Below are 15,887 nucleotides of genomic sequence, written 5' to 3' on the forward strand. Positions count from 1 at the left end.
CCTCAAAAAGCGTGGATTTTTTAAAGCACTTCAAAAGGCGTGGAGTTTTTAAATGTCTTCAAAAAGCATGGATTTTTTAGAAGTCTTTAAAAGGCGTGAAGTTTTTAAAGGATTTCAAAAAGCGTAGATTTTTTAGAAGTCTTTAAAAATCGTGGATTTTTAAAGAATAAGAATAAGGCTAGCTGAAGGCAGTTTTTTATAGGTGAGACGAAGAGCATCTTCATATACGATCTGGGCGAGCTGAAAGCAGTCTATAGATGAGCTGAAGGGCTTCTTTATAGTCGATCAGAAGGGTGTCTGAAGGCTGAAGGCAGTCTTTATAGACGAGCTAAAGGGTTCGGTAGAGGTTTATATCTTCAAAAGGATGAAGTTTCGCATGGAAACAATTTTAACATTGTAATCAGTCCACTTTAGGCTACATGCGGTCATAATCTCATATAAGAACTAGTTTTCCCCCAAAAATTTCAAAACAATACCTTCATTTCCAATTTCCGTTACACCTAGCTTGCCACATCGCATACAAATTCCCCAACCCCAACCGATTACTTGTTACCCGTTAACCTACCATAAACAAAAAATTACCCTACCCTATCCGATTTTTTAGCAACACTGCCAATTGACAGCTGCTGTCAAAGTGTTGGTTCGACTACTTCAGATAGTTCGCTGAGTTCTTTTCATTTTATACGATTTATTTTTTTCTGCTTCTGTTGTTAAAACAAAAAAAAACCGATCTAAAAATAGTTTTAAATGATATTTAAGAAAAAAATCGAAATCTCCGAGAATTGATGAAACGTGAAAGTGTTCCAAAACGAAGTTCGTCGCGGTGGTGAAATGAAAACAAAATCCTAAATCAAATGCCGAAAAGTTATCCGTACATACATATATCTATAGAGCCAGTCAGCCATCGAGCAGCAAAATAATTACTCATCCAAAGCCATTACGTTCAAGAACGGAATTCTTCTAGATTTGCTTCCAATGTCCACTCCCTCAGTGTCCTACATCATATAATGATAATAGATGCCGCCGATTAAAATGCCAAAAGTTATTGCATAAAAATTCGAAGTGAAATAAAATCAAAAATTTTCTTATTTATTGCCATTCAAATATTTATTGAAAAACAACAACAACAAGGAAAATATAAATCCAACAACACAATTGCAATAGCAACAAGAAAACAGAAAACATACATTTGCTGGTGTGTTATTTATATCTTCCCCCTCTCTACAAGAAAAAGAGCAACAAAATAGAGCAACAACAACACGATGAGATGCAGAGAGTGAGAGAAGAAAGAGTAAAACAATAACAAATAACCGCATTTGTTGATTGATTTGCATAGGTGCCCATCAGTATACTTTAAAGTAGCTTGTTTGACAGCCAACGAATGAACACATGCTGGGGTGCGCGCACGACGTCGTGTCCACACAACTTGAAAATCAACGAAATCACACTTAGGGATAAAAGTATTTCAGTATATTTTTATTTTATTATTCAAAATGCGTTTGGGAAGGCGCAATGTTTTGTATGTTTTAAAACTTTTAAAAACAATAGAACATCACATTATCAAATATTTAATTATATCAAGAATTAAATATTTGATAATATTACTATTATCTCAGTATATGCTACTTTATTTGATTTTTGTAACATATACAATTTGTAATTCATATAAAAACATTTTTATTAATGCTTTTAATCTATATAATAACAAAAATTAAATTCATCGATAATTTTTTCCGACCACAAAAATGTACACACAATTTTGTTCAGTACTGTTCTGTTTTCTCTCACACATACTAACGCATTTCAATTTTGGGCACCTATGTTGATTTGCCATATATACATACACACAAACATATGTTCCCCATGCATCACACAACGCATTGAAGAAGCATCGTAAACACAACAGCCTCTCTTGTTGGTTTGTTGTTGTTTTTTTCGGTAAAGTGTATAAAACATTTTAATCGTTACAGAAAAAGATTGAATTGTTTTTTTATTAAGAAACGGAAACTCAATTTTAATATTTACAACATAAACACAAGTTACACACATCGGAAACCAATTATTGAGTTTATAGTGGGTGCGCCGCCTGTTCTGAAGCAAAACACTTGTAATCCAAAGTAGTATTGTGGTGTTCTTTGGATATTGAAAGCACTGGAACCAGTGACAACTTGAGAATTTTTTAAGGTAAGTTGTTGTTTTAGCTGTTTTAGAGTTTTTGTAATTTTATAAAAATTAAATTTTATTTTTAAGTCAGTGGAGATTACAAGCCGAGTGTGTCTCTTGGTGCAACTTGGTCTGCCGGTCTCAATAGCACACAAACAAAATTCGGATCAAGTCAAATATTCAGTGACTATTTAATGTATAAATAAGAAGTGCCTGGATAACACCCTCAGAAGGGGGTATTTATAGATGAGCTAATAAAAGGAGTTTTTATAGGCGAGCTAAATGAGAAGTTGTTTATGACGAACTGCAGGGAGTCTTATAGACGGCCTGATGAAAGGAATCTTAATAAACGAACTGAAACAAGGAGTCTTCATAGATGAACTAATGGCAGTCTTTATAGACCTGTTGTTGTATATCTTTATAAATCGATATGAAGGGAATCTTTATAGACGATCTGATGCAAGTCTTTGTAGACGAATTGAATGGGGTATTTATGACGAACTGAAGGGAGTCGTTAAAGACGAGAATGAAGGGAGTGTTTATAGACGGACTAATGCAAAGAGTCTTTATACTCGAGCTGAAGGGAGATCTGTTGATGTAAGTCTTTATAGACAAACTGAAATGGGTATTTATAGACGGCAAGGGCCCTTACAGACAAACGGAGATAAGTCTTTATATACGATCTGAGGTACAAAGAGCCGCCTCGAATCTAATAAGAAGAGCAACGAGGATCACCCCACTAGCAGCTCTGAAAGCAATTACTTGCAGCTATCGTCTGTGTTGGGTACCAGGACACCGTGACAATGAAAGAGCAGACGAATTAGATAGACAAGAATCTTAATGTACAGATCTAGCAATTGATGGCTCAATCAAACCACCCATATGTCATATCGGAGCTTTGAGGCGTTCTTCGACGAAAGAGCCAATGAACTCTGGCACAACGAACCTAGGTGCAATGTGTCAAGATCTATTTGGCCGTATCTGTCTACCAAAAGGACACACACTGTTGAACTTGAGCAAAGCTGAAATAAGAGTAATTATTACTTGTCATTGCAATATCAAGGCCTTTGCAAGTAAATGGGACCATGATGCTACTGATTACTGTAGACTCTAGTTGACGAGGAGCATCTCCCGTGGGTGCTCATTTTCCAACGAGTCTTAGTTTACTTATCTCAACAACGGAACCTGCTCTAATCTACAGCATCATTAGAAACCTAAAGTGGTTGGGAAAGTGCCACCTTGACACGTAATATATCTTCCGATCCGATCTCTAAGCCATCGATACTATCTCATACTTACCTTCTCACACTACCTTGTAAGCTTCTCATCTCTCTCTGATGGTCTCAGAGTGCTGCAGCCACAGTAGTGACACCAAACCTAAACTATACACCATCTAAAGTGAATCTTTATAGACGAGCTGAAGATACGCAAGGAGTTTTTACACTAACTGAAGTGAGTCTTTATAGACGGACTGTTGGGATTTTTTAAGGTTTTATGGTGATGGTGTTCTTCATGAAGCAACTGTAGGTGCTGTTTATAGAGAAGTTGAAAGAGATTTTTTATACGAGTACGATGACACATTTCTAGACTTTCTGAAGGTGTTCTGTATATAGCATCTATTGGTTGTCTTTGTAGAAGATGATGTAGGTCTTTATAGATGAGCTGATGGGTGTTTTTTTTTCAACGAGTGGAATGTAGTCTTTACTGATTCTAGACATTTTTCAACTAATAATGTATTATCTTTATAAAGAAGAGAGTCTATAGAGACAAGGAGTCGTTATTGATGAGCGGAAGAAAGTCTTAATATTCATTTAGACATTTTTCAACTAATAAGAACTCAAATACATAATTACAGACAATTTTGTTGAAACAGTGCCCAAAATACCGAGTAATGGGGGTAGAGTGATATGGGTGATATTCTGAAACGTATTTCAATATTAATATTTTGTTTGTAGAGATATTTGCTCTACCATGATAACCCAAAATAAAAAAAGTACAGTCAATTTGGTTGAAAAACGTAACTAACATCCGCAAAATAACGAATACTGAAGTGTTCCGTTATGTGGGGGCTACATCAAAACACCCTTTTCCCCATTGGAATTAATTTACATTGCCATTATTTTCCTGTTATTCCTCTTTGGAGCATAGAGCTTCCTCAAAGCACCGCTATCTTACTCGGTTAGTTGTCGTTTGATTTGCATCAACCTATGTAAGGTTATTTTGTTTTGGTTCTTGGATTATTGTTCGCCGCCAGGTGTTTCTTGGTCGACGTCGATTTCTTGATCCTTGGGTAATTCCATCCAAGCGCCATTCTGGTTATGCTAGGGACATTTTTTTCTTAAAGTGTGGCCAATTTATCTACATTTCTTAGGTTTGATCTGATTTTATATGGATTGATTGGCATTTAGCTTAGATCAGCATATTGTTAAAATGCAAGCTCGTCCCTGTGCTACTATACCGGCTTGCTAAGTGATACTCTAATCATGTTGGGCTTAAAATCAATAATCTGATAATGCCGATTACTTGGTTTTCTTTATTCAATTATATTCCATATAATATGCTTATCATATGCTCATATCCAATGCCTTTCAACCACTTCGAAATTTGCAAAGCAATACTTAAAACTATTCGCAAAGTGTTAGCTTCCAAAAAATGCCCTTATTTGTCGAAAAAATAAACAAAAAAGAAACATGTCCAGCACCACACCTACAACTTTTCTTAACTGCCCGAAAAGGTATCAAGTTGACCATTTTCTATCGACATATCAGTAATAGCCGGTGTATTATTATGAATGGGGGTATGTATTGTTTTTCCCCATATATGGAAACCGAATGACAGCAACACGTCTCTTTCTGTCAACCATTTAGACAATACATAAACTTGTTTTGTTATTATAGAATTTAAATGTACATATGTCGATATACATTATGCTTATGATACATATGAATGAGATACAAATTTATTTGCCGTTACATGTAATCCGGGGAAGTTGGAATTCTTATAGGAAGCTGTCTGTGTCGAAGGCAATACCTTGTATGTCAATACCAGTCGAAGTTAAAACGACCCCAAGATGCAATTTCGGCAATTTCGGTTTCAATCAGCGATCATTTACCTCTTCTAGCGGTTGGCATTTTGATTGCCGTGGTGCATTTTTTCAATCTTAATAAAATAATTAGATTCGTTCTAGGAGAGATGCTTTCTTAGCTAAGGCGAAAGGACTCGATCTTCTCCGCTAAGTAGCAAATTAGTCTATTTTCTTAGAATATCATTTAAGGTGTCAGGAAGAATATCATTTAAATGGGTCGACTTGTATTTACTGTCGGATGAGTCATTAAGGAACTGGTAGAAATGATGTTTGAATGGAAATTAAATTAAATGACCAATTTTACCTCTCTCCGTTCTTCCTGACTGTCCGCAACTGCCTTCCTAATATGCATTACATTGGTTATATAGCCTGTACGCATTTTCAACTATTTTTTCCCCTTTTATATCTCCTTGTCTCCTAGAATTGGTTCTTAAATTCCACAATTGGTGTGCAATTACTTCTATGACTATTGCTGACTTCTGTGTTGAGTAATAATAAAAAATTTATATTACTATTTTGAAAAGAAAAAAAAAACCAAGTCAAGCAAATAGAGATGACTTCGAGGAAGGCAAATACAAAGCAAAAAAACGCCAAGAAAAGCTGTCAAACAAACAAAGAAAGTACTTGCACAAACACTCAAACATACATACTCATGTGAAAGAGCTAAGCTATTCAAACTGTTGACATCTGTTGATAGATAGAAAGAAAGGGGGAAAATATAAGAAGAAAATAAAAATACTGACTTTTAATAGCAGTGACGATGCAGCAAACCAGCATGGAGGATCAAAGAAAAAAATCTGTAGGAAAGGAAGTAAAGCGTCTTAAGTAGTTGAAGGTACAGAATGAGGGAGAGTGGAGGATAAGAATTCCCTTATAAAAACGAAGAAAAAAAGTTTAAATATGAAATATTGCTTGGGCCTGAAGTTGAGAGGTTGTTGAACTCCCGGCTTATGACTCGAATGTCAGAAATTGAAATATAACATTTTTGATGAACAATAATTCGAAGTTTTCGGTAGATTGAAATTGTGACGGACCATTGCCATGGTTTTAACAACTCAGCATTCTTCTCGTGCCATACTGCCAGCAACTCGAAACATTTACCCGAGATATCATAAGAGGACCTTTAAGAATTACGTAAGCAGATTTATTGCAATTATTTATCCCCCTCCCCCTTGTCATCAAAAGTAAGCATAGCTCTTAACCCAAAATAAGCAAAAGCGATCAAAAATAAGCAAAGTCATGACCTCCCCACACCCTATAGTGCTTACGTAATACTTTAACGGCTCCTAAAGTATATTCCTGATCAGAATTAAATTCTATGTGGATTTAGAAATGTCTATCCATCTGTAGAGATTCTGATAGAGCTCGTCATGTTTGAAATGGAGCTATTTTGCACCTGCACTCCTAGGATGTTTGGTAATGGTCCATGGTTTGGAACAGCCCTCACAATATCAAAAAAAAAAAAAAAAATCGATAAGTTGGACACGTTTTTCAATCGACCTGAGAGTATTTTGCATTTTCATTGGGTTGAAAATCCCCATACGAAAAATTATTGACTTTACCGAAACCCGCGTCCCAGTGTCGGAAAAATGGCTCGGCAGCTGAACATATCGCAATATTTCATTCGGCAAATATTGAAAAATGAGCTCGGGGTAAAGCCCTTGAAATTCCAAGAAGCGCAAGAACTTACACCGCAACAGAAAAAAATAGACTCAACAGAAAGAGCTACTTCACTTGGCCGAAGGTGGTGAACTACCGAATTTGGTTTTCTCCGATGAAAAAAAAAAACATTCGTTCTCCAGCAGTTTTGCGAACAAACAAACCGAACTCAAGCGCCGGTCATGGTGATGGTGTGGGCCGCCATAACAGCCGATGTCGCTCTCCGCTCGACCGTGACATTAGAAGAAATGTTGAATATTATCGCGAAAATATTCTGGAGGGTGTATGGAGGGTGCCTTGGGTACGCAAACATTTTGGTCGCAGACCTTGGACATTCCAACAGGATTCAGCTCAATCGCACTCAGCAAGCCCACCCAGGAACGGTTACAATATGAGGTTCCTCGCGCTTTTTTTCCAGCCCTCAATGACCACCAAAATCCACCGGATACCAATCCTTTGGACTAATGTGTCTGGAGTATTTGCAAGAAAGCAACGTTGGCACTAAAAAATACCAAAGTGTCGATCAGCTCAAACAAGCGCTTCGCCGGGAATGGACCAAAATACCACAGAGCAACAATCGGGGTGGGTGTGTCGGTTTCATTGGCCGTTTGAAGGCCATAATTCGTGCCACGGGGTGAATCTAAACTTATTCTAAAATTTGAGGCTATTTCCGACATTTTTTGCTTTCATTCAAAAAAAATTTAAAAAAAAATGTAAAAATTATGGCGTTTGACATTGTTGCAGTTTTTTATCTCACCCTGTATATGCCACCGATTTAGGTTACATAAGGGAAGTATTTTAGTTTTTTTTTATGCATTTTTTAACCAAATTGGTTGTAATTTGATATTTCGTGTTATCATTGGTTAATAAATCTTCATACCTAAAATTATCGGAATTGGTCCAGGTTCTCGGTTAGGCGCCATATTATTTATTTTACCTCCCATAGTTAGTTTTTTTAAGGAGTTTTTTTAAACAAAATGACTGTAATTTAGTATTTTGGATTCTCATTGGGTAAATATCCGTCCTACCAAAAATTATCGATTTTTGCTCACTTTTTCGGATAGCCCCCACATATCGGTATCTCCGACAATTTCAGTGTTTCAGTCAGTTAGTCAACCAAATTCGCTGTAATTTAGTATTTCGGATTCTCATTGGGTAACAAATCTTTCTACAATAAATTATCAAGGTTGGACCAAGTTTCAGGATAGCCCCTATATAAAGGTACCCCTGATTATTCAGTATTGTGGCGATTTTGGGTACAAATTTTTCGACCGATTTGACCGTAATTTAGTATTTTAGATTCACATTGGGTAGAAAATCTTCCTTCCAAAAATGATCGATAGTGGTTCATTTTTTCGGATAGTCCCGATATAACGGTAACTCTAAAATTTTTGGCATATTTTCCAAACAAATAAAACTATAATGACTATAATAATTAATTTTTATTCCCATTGGGTACGAACTCTTGCTACCAAAAATGATAAATATTGGACCAAGTTTTATGGTAGCCCCCCATGTAACGGTACCCCTCTATATTCGGTATTTTGGTGATTTTTGGTTCGATTTTTGTAATTCGATATTATGTATTCTCATTGGGTAGCAAATCTTACTACCAAAAATTATCAATATTGGATCAAATTTCAGGGTAACCCCCATATTACGGTACACCTTATAATTCGAGAATTTTGAGCACATTTTTCAACCGAATTATTATTTTGGATTCTAATGGGGTAACAAATCATCTTACCAAAATTGACCAATATTGGTCCATTTTTTCGGATAGCCCCTATATAACGGTACCACTCATTATTCGGGTATTTTGGGATTTTGGGTACGAATTTTTAACCGATTTTGCTGTAATTCATTATTGTGGATTCTCATTGGGTAACAAATCTTTCTACCAGAAATTATCAATATTGGACCAGGGTAGCTTCAGGGTAGCTCCCATATAACGGAACTTCTCATTATTGGGTATTTTGGTACGATTTTTCAACCGATTTGGCTGTAATTGAATATTATGGGTTCTCATTGGGTAACAAATCTTTCTACAAAAAATTATCAAGGTTGAACCAAGTTTCAGAATAGCCCCCATATAAAAGTACCAGTACGGTATTTTGGGGGATATACGGCACGTTTTTCAATAAAATGGGCTGTCATGTAGTATTTTGGAATCTCATTGGGTGACAAATCTTCCTACCGAAAATTAGGAATATTGGAGCAAGTTTCAAGGCAGCCACTATATTACGTTACCCCTCATTATTCGGTATTTTGGGGATTTTCGGTGCGATTTTTCAACCGATTTGGCTGTAATTCAGTATTCTGGATTCTCATTGGGTGACAAATCTTCCCACCAAAAATTATGAATATTGGTCCATTTTTTTGAGTAGGTCCCATATAACGGTAACCCTTAATATTCGGTATTTTGGCCATTTTTGATTGGATTTTTCAATCGATTTTGCTGTAATTGGATATTATGGGTTCTCATTGGGTAACAAATCTTCCTACCAAAAACTATTAATATTGGACCAAGTTTCAGGATAGCCCCCATATAAAAGTACCTCCCAAATTTTTGGAATCTCATTGGGTACCGAAAATTTTGAATAGGATTTCAGCACCCTTATGTTTTTCGGTATTTTGGGGATTTTCGGTACGATTTTTCAACCGATTTGGCTGTAATTCATTATTCTTGATTCTCATTGGGTGACAAATCTTCCCACCAAAAATTATGAATATTGGTCCAATTTTTCGAGTAGACCCCATATTCGGTATTTTGGCAGCTTTTGATTCGATTCTTCAATGTAATTGAATATTATGGGTTCTCAATGGCTAACAAATCTTCCTACCAAGTTTCAGGGTAGCCTGCATATACGGGTTCCCCTCAATATTCCGTATTTTAAGGACTTCAGATATGTTTTTCAAAGGATGTTCAAAAGTCCCGTTCCATTATAGACATTTTTTAAATGCCCAACTCATGGTGGATAGAATTAAAAAATAGGATCCGTCGATCATCACGATGTATTACTTGTATTTTTTTTTTGATCTGACTTCTTCAGGTCATTTCAAAAAATACGAATAAAAAATAATTTTTCCAATTTTAATTCCTCCCAGTGGATTTCTTCTTCTTCATTTTTTTATATCGCCCTCGTTGATTTGCCCTCGTGGTGCATGATATTGTTAGTTCGTCCATTCGATTGAAGCTGCAAGGAACCTGTGACAAATTCTATTTAAATTATTCATAGACACGACGCAGCACAAGTCAATTCAGCAGCATAAAACGAACGAATGAACTTCTTATTGTAAAGGCAGGTAGGGAGGTACTTCAGTTTAGCATGTAATGTATAAAAAATAGATATAAGAAATTGTCCGAAAAGTGAGCGGAAGGTGGCAGGGAGAGGAGAAGGAGGTAATAGTGCCTATTCTTGTAAAGTGTGTATTATGTTACAGCCTTTCATATTCGGTTGCAGAACTAATTTCAATTTGTGTTAACATCAAGGGCGCTTATTTTGTTACCAAAAAATAAAAACACACACACACACAAACACTTCATATAAAAATAGAAAATTTGGTGAGCTACACTTCAGGAAATATTTTATAGAAAATATGATGGGGCAATAAATAAAAAACCGGAACTTCGTATATTTGTTTGCAATTCTATTTTGGATGTAAATAAATTGAAAAATTTAATTATAGAAAAATGAAATGAAAATGTTAATGGAGTCGGTATATTTTCTGAATCACTTACAATGTTCTACAAAGTAAATCAAAAGGGGTACAAATTCGAATTTTCAAATGATTTATGATGGAATTATTTGATAAGTACAACCAGGCCGTACGGAAACAATAAATGTACCCGTACGGAAACAATAAATGTACCCATTCACCACAAGGTGTAGTGCAGAATAAATTTGTCATTCGGAAAATAGGTATTACAGGGGATAGCGCCACCTAGCGGAGAATATCAACACTAAATAAGTAAGGTTCACAACCACTTCACAAAATTCAAGGAGGCGAAAGATGACATGCTCATCACCTACGGTAGGCTACAGTAGACTAATAACGTGGTATTTTTTAAAGGAATTGTCCCAGTTTGAATATCAGGCCTATGATAGATTTACCAGGTCTGATTCTACATATGTATGGTCCAATAATTGCAATGTCGATCAGCTTCAATCGGTCACGCAAAGCACGATGGATAATACTTTAGATATGCGATAGGAAGGAGACTAATTCCTCTGAAGATGACACTTGTCTCCTTTTTGTGTACGGGAAACAGAATCCTGAGGATCAAATCATTGGTCATTTACTCCTCTAGCCAAATTGTATTAATCAGTGGGCGCATTTGAGAACCGGTTTGGATTGTTCGGCTGGTAATCCATTGGCACCTGATGCTTTACTATTATTCCTAACGGGATTTATTTATTTTTTTAAATGTATTATGGTCGACATTTAAAAAATGTTATCCCGCCGAACTTTTAAATGAAATTTCTAATCTCATGGCTCTAATTATTATTGAGAATAATCCAATATTGAAATTATTCAGATTTATCCAAATTTTCGAAATTTTACTGTATCTTTTTAATTACCAAATATTTCCCATACCACCTTAGAATTGACCACCACCCAAATTTAATATTAACGGGTACAGTGATCGTTGGACATTTTCCATACTGTATACCTATCATTGATAGGTGCCGACAATTCTCTTTTTGTCGTGTCATTTTCTTTTCGTTTTTTTATTTGTTCTCATCTTTTGCATAATAATTTTGGCAAGCACAAAAGCTTTTAAATATTTTTGTGTGTGACACTTAATCTACTATATAGATGAATATCTTCGGCATGAGTCAATAATAAAACTTTTTTTTTAAATATACATATACACAAAATGTATTTAATAGATGAAACCTATGGAGCGAAATAAAATATATATATAACTTAAAATTGAAACAAAAATATATATACAAATTGACGTCGTGTGTCAGGTTATAAACTGATAGGTCCTGTGTTCAAATCCAAGCAAAATATGAGAAGTTTTTTTAAGGAGGTATTCGAATATTTCCAAGAAAACCTATGCTTAACTTCACCTCCAAATGAAATACTTTCGAAGCCACGTGAAATTCTAAGAAATAACCTCAGCAATAATATCAAAAATGAAATACAATGGAAAAGCCACCCATATGAAATTGCAACGTTAAATAAAGAAATAACACTGCACAAAATAATATCAACAGAGAGAGAAGAAGACTTAGCCAGCTCCATCACCTAGGGCAGGCTATACCATACCAATAATTTACTTAGCTTATACAGAAATTGGCTACAAACCCATAGGCCCCGTCTTAGAATCCAATGGGAGAAGCCGAAACTGTTGATGTGATTTTCGATTATTTGTAAAAAAAAGATTACATCCATCCTCCAGATGACATTTTTTGAAGCCACATGAAATCTTATAAAACAACATCCACATTAAAAAATGAGGATGAGAACAAAATAGGTATAACAGGATATATCACCACCCAGTGGAAAATGCCAACACTAAATAAGCAAGGATCCCAACCACTATACAAAATTCAAGAAGGTGTTGTTTCTAGTCAACAAGAGATGACAGCCTCATCACCTACGGTAGACTACAGCAGATCAATAATCAAATTATAGCTTATATATAAATTGACGTAATGTGCCATACTAAAAACCGATAGGTCTGTTATTCGAATCCCAGCGGATGAGCAGAAATTGTTAAAGTGATTTTCGATTATTTATAAAATACTTTCATCCATTCTCCAGTTGAAATTCATTCGAAGGCCCCTGGCAATATAATAACGAGCCTTGGCATCGATGTCCATAACATGATGATGTCTGTATGACTGTATATAGCGCCACCCAGAGGAAAATTGCAACAATAAGCAAGGATCACAACCACTACATAAAATGCAAGGAGGTGTTGTTTCTAGTTTACGCGAGATGACTTACGACTAAAAGCAAAGGTGTGTGCCAGACTACAAACACATAGGTCTCGTGTTAGAAGCCCAGCGGTGAAACAGAATTTGTTAAAATGATTTTTGATTATTTGTAAAAAAAGACTTTCATACATCCTCCAAATGAAATTCATTCGAAGCCATCTGAAATTCTATGAAACAACCTTAACATCGATGTCCAAAACATAAGGATAACACAAAATCTGTATGAAAAGAGATACCGCCACCCAGAGGAAAATTGCAAACACTAAATAAACAAGGATCACAACCACTACGCAAAATTCAAGGAGGTGTTGTTTCCAGGCAACGCGAGATGGCAGCCCTCATCACCAACGACTAAATTGACGTAGTATGCCAAACTTCAAACCGATAGGTCCGTATTCGAATTCTAGCGGAGATGCAGAAATTGATATAGTAATTTTCGATTATTTAAATCCCCATCCGCTAGATGCAATTCATTCGAAGCTCCTTGGCATCGACGTCCAACACATGAAAATAACACAAAATCCACAAATCCATCCCTAGGAGAATTTCAACACTAAATAAGCAAGGACCCCAACCACTACACAAAATTCAAGATTCTAGGTAACGAGAGATGGCAGCCATCTATGACTAAATACAAAATAGTGTGCCCGACTAGGAACCAATAGGTCCCGTATTCGAATCCCAGCGGATATGTAGAAATTGATAAAGTAATTTTCGATTATTAAAAAAATGGCTCACCTCCATTCGCCCGATGAAATTCTTTCGAAGCCCCCTGCCATGACAGAAAATATATATGACAGGAAATAGCGCCACCCAGTAAAAATGGCAACTCTACATAACCAAGGATCGCAACCAATACAATATTTAATGATGTGTTGTTTCTAGGCAACCATAGATGGCACTAAGCATAGACTACTGCTAATATTTTTAACGAAACTAATATAGGAAGATTGTGATACTTTTTGTGATCCCAAGAGGAATAATAGGAGAACGAATTATGTCACGTTTTGCATATTTCTTGTTTTATTATTTGAAGATGACAATCCCGCCCTATCATCTTCAAATAGTAAAAAAATAAAATCAATCTCCTTATTAAAAACATTTATTAGAAAAATTACTCCCAACAATACTGGGACTCCATCAAAATACTCAATCTGATCATGAAATAATGAATAAAGCTTTACATGTAACACCCTCTCAATGCAAGTTTTTCACAAAGGCCTTTCGAAAGAATATCCCCCGAAGATGTCACTCATATCAGCTACGAAGTACCGCCATCTATATGTATGTATTGCCCACCCCTCACAATTCGTGAAATAAATAGAGCAAGGCGAAAATAATTTATGCACAATAATAATAATTATAATTAAGCGATCGACATACCGAAAATGTGCAAAAACAACAATAAAAACGAAAAACAACAAACAAACAAGATCACTCACGTTTGCAAGTGAAATTATAATTGAGTGAGGACTGTGCCGAGCTATTCTATGTTTTTTTTGTATAATTAAAGGCAGACGTCATGGCTGCCCCATACTCTCAGCTATGTGGATTACGAATCAAACAAATAAACGAATCATACAAAATAAAAACGAAACGAAACAAAAAAAAAAAACAATTTAAATTTTAGCATATGGGGCACAGTTGTTACCAAAATCGCACGGACAATGCAGAGAACACCCCTACCTACCTATTTATACCTGGCTCCCTCTTTTTTTTATTCCACCATTAGAATTTAATTTTATCTACAATAAAGATTTTTTTGCCAATAAATATTTCAATTTTCATAAAAAATATATTATAAACAAAAAAAAGTAGGAAGAAAGAGAGAGAACGAGAAAAATTAATCAATAAAAATATTAGCTAAATAAGCAAAGATCCCAACCACTACACAAAATTCAAGTAGGCGTTGTTTCTAGGCAACGATAGGTGGCAGCCTCCTACTACTAAATTTGACGTAATGTGACAGACTAAAAACCGAAATGAACCCTAAAAAGAGTGCTTGCCATAAGCCGAACGATATACCAATGCCATCAGTATAGCTACTTCGTTAGAAAAAGGCGGCTAAAAAAATTAAAATTCCCCAAATGGGAGGCGAGACAATTAGTTGTGGGACTGTGACAAAACATCGACCTATATCAAACATATTCTGCAAGATTGTTTTCGCACACTTCAAGCAGTCGGAATATCAAATAACAGCACTACAACCTTCAAAATCCCGAAATTAGGGGGGCGGGACTATTAAAGCGAGGCTATGGGGTAATAATAGTTTCAAAAATCGATAATGACAAGTTTCATCGCTTTATTCCTTTATAAAAAATCCACGCCTCTATTAAGGGACTTGAAATATGATTTTTTTTTTAAACCGCGTCTCTGTTATGGTACTTGAAAAACTATTTCTTAAAAAATCAACGCCTATGTTAAGAGACTTAAAACTGTGGCTAAAAATTTCAAACCATCGAAAATGGGTCACTTTTATATTAGGACGAAGTTCTGTACATGGACCTACGGATGAAGAATGCGGCAAAAATCTTAAATAAAAATTGAAAATATTAAAAAAAAATTCGGGGTCGGGTCCATTAATAAAGAGTAAGTATAATTGGAAGAATTATCCTCATGGACCCAATTATCCTTTTCAAGGACATTTTCAGAATTTGCTAAATACAACGGCAACGGGACAAATTTTTTAAACTGTTTACTATTGCAATGAAAAGTAGACTCAATAATCTTTCCACAGATACCGAAGATACCTGGAAGAATTGTCCAGAAGGACCAAGGATCGTCAAATTATCCTTAATCAGGGACATTTTCAGAATTTCTTCAATAATCATCGGGCAACATTTTTGAAACTTTGTACTACTGCAATAGAAAGTAGACTCAATAACCTTTCCAACGATATCCATGTTGTCCTAGAGGAATTGTCCTGATGAACCAAATTATCCTTAATCAAGGATGTTTTCAAAATTTTTCAAATACGACAAGATCGGGTAAAATTTTTGAAATTTTTTACTATTGCAATGAAAAGT

This window comes from Musca vetustissima, unplaced genomic scaffold (assembly GCF_032173495.1).
Source record: "Musca vetustissima isolate MV318-11 ecotype Yass unplaced genomic scaffold, APGP_CSIRO_Mvet_v1 utg49774, whole genome shotgun sequence".
NCBI classification, from domain to species: Eukaryota; Metazoa; Arthropoda; class Insecta; order Diptera; family Muscidae; genus Musca; species Musca vetustissima.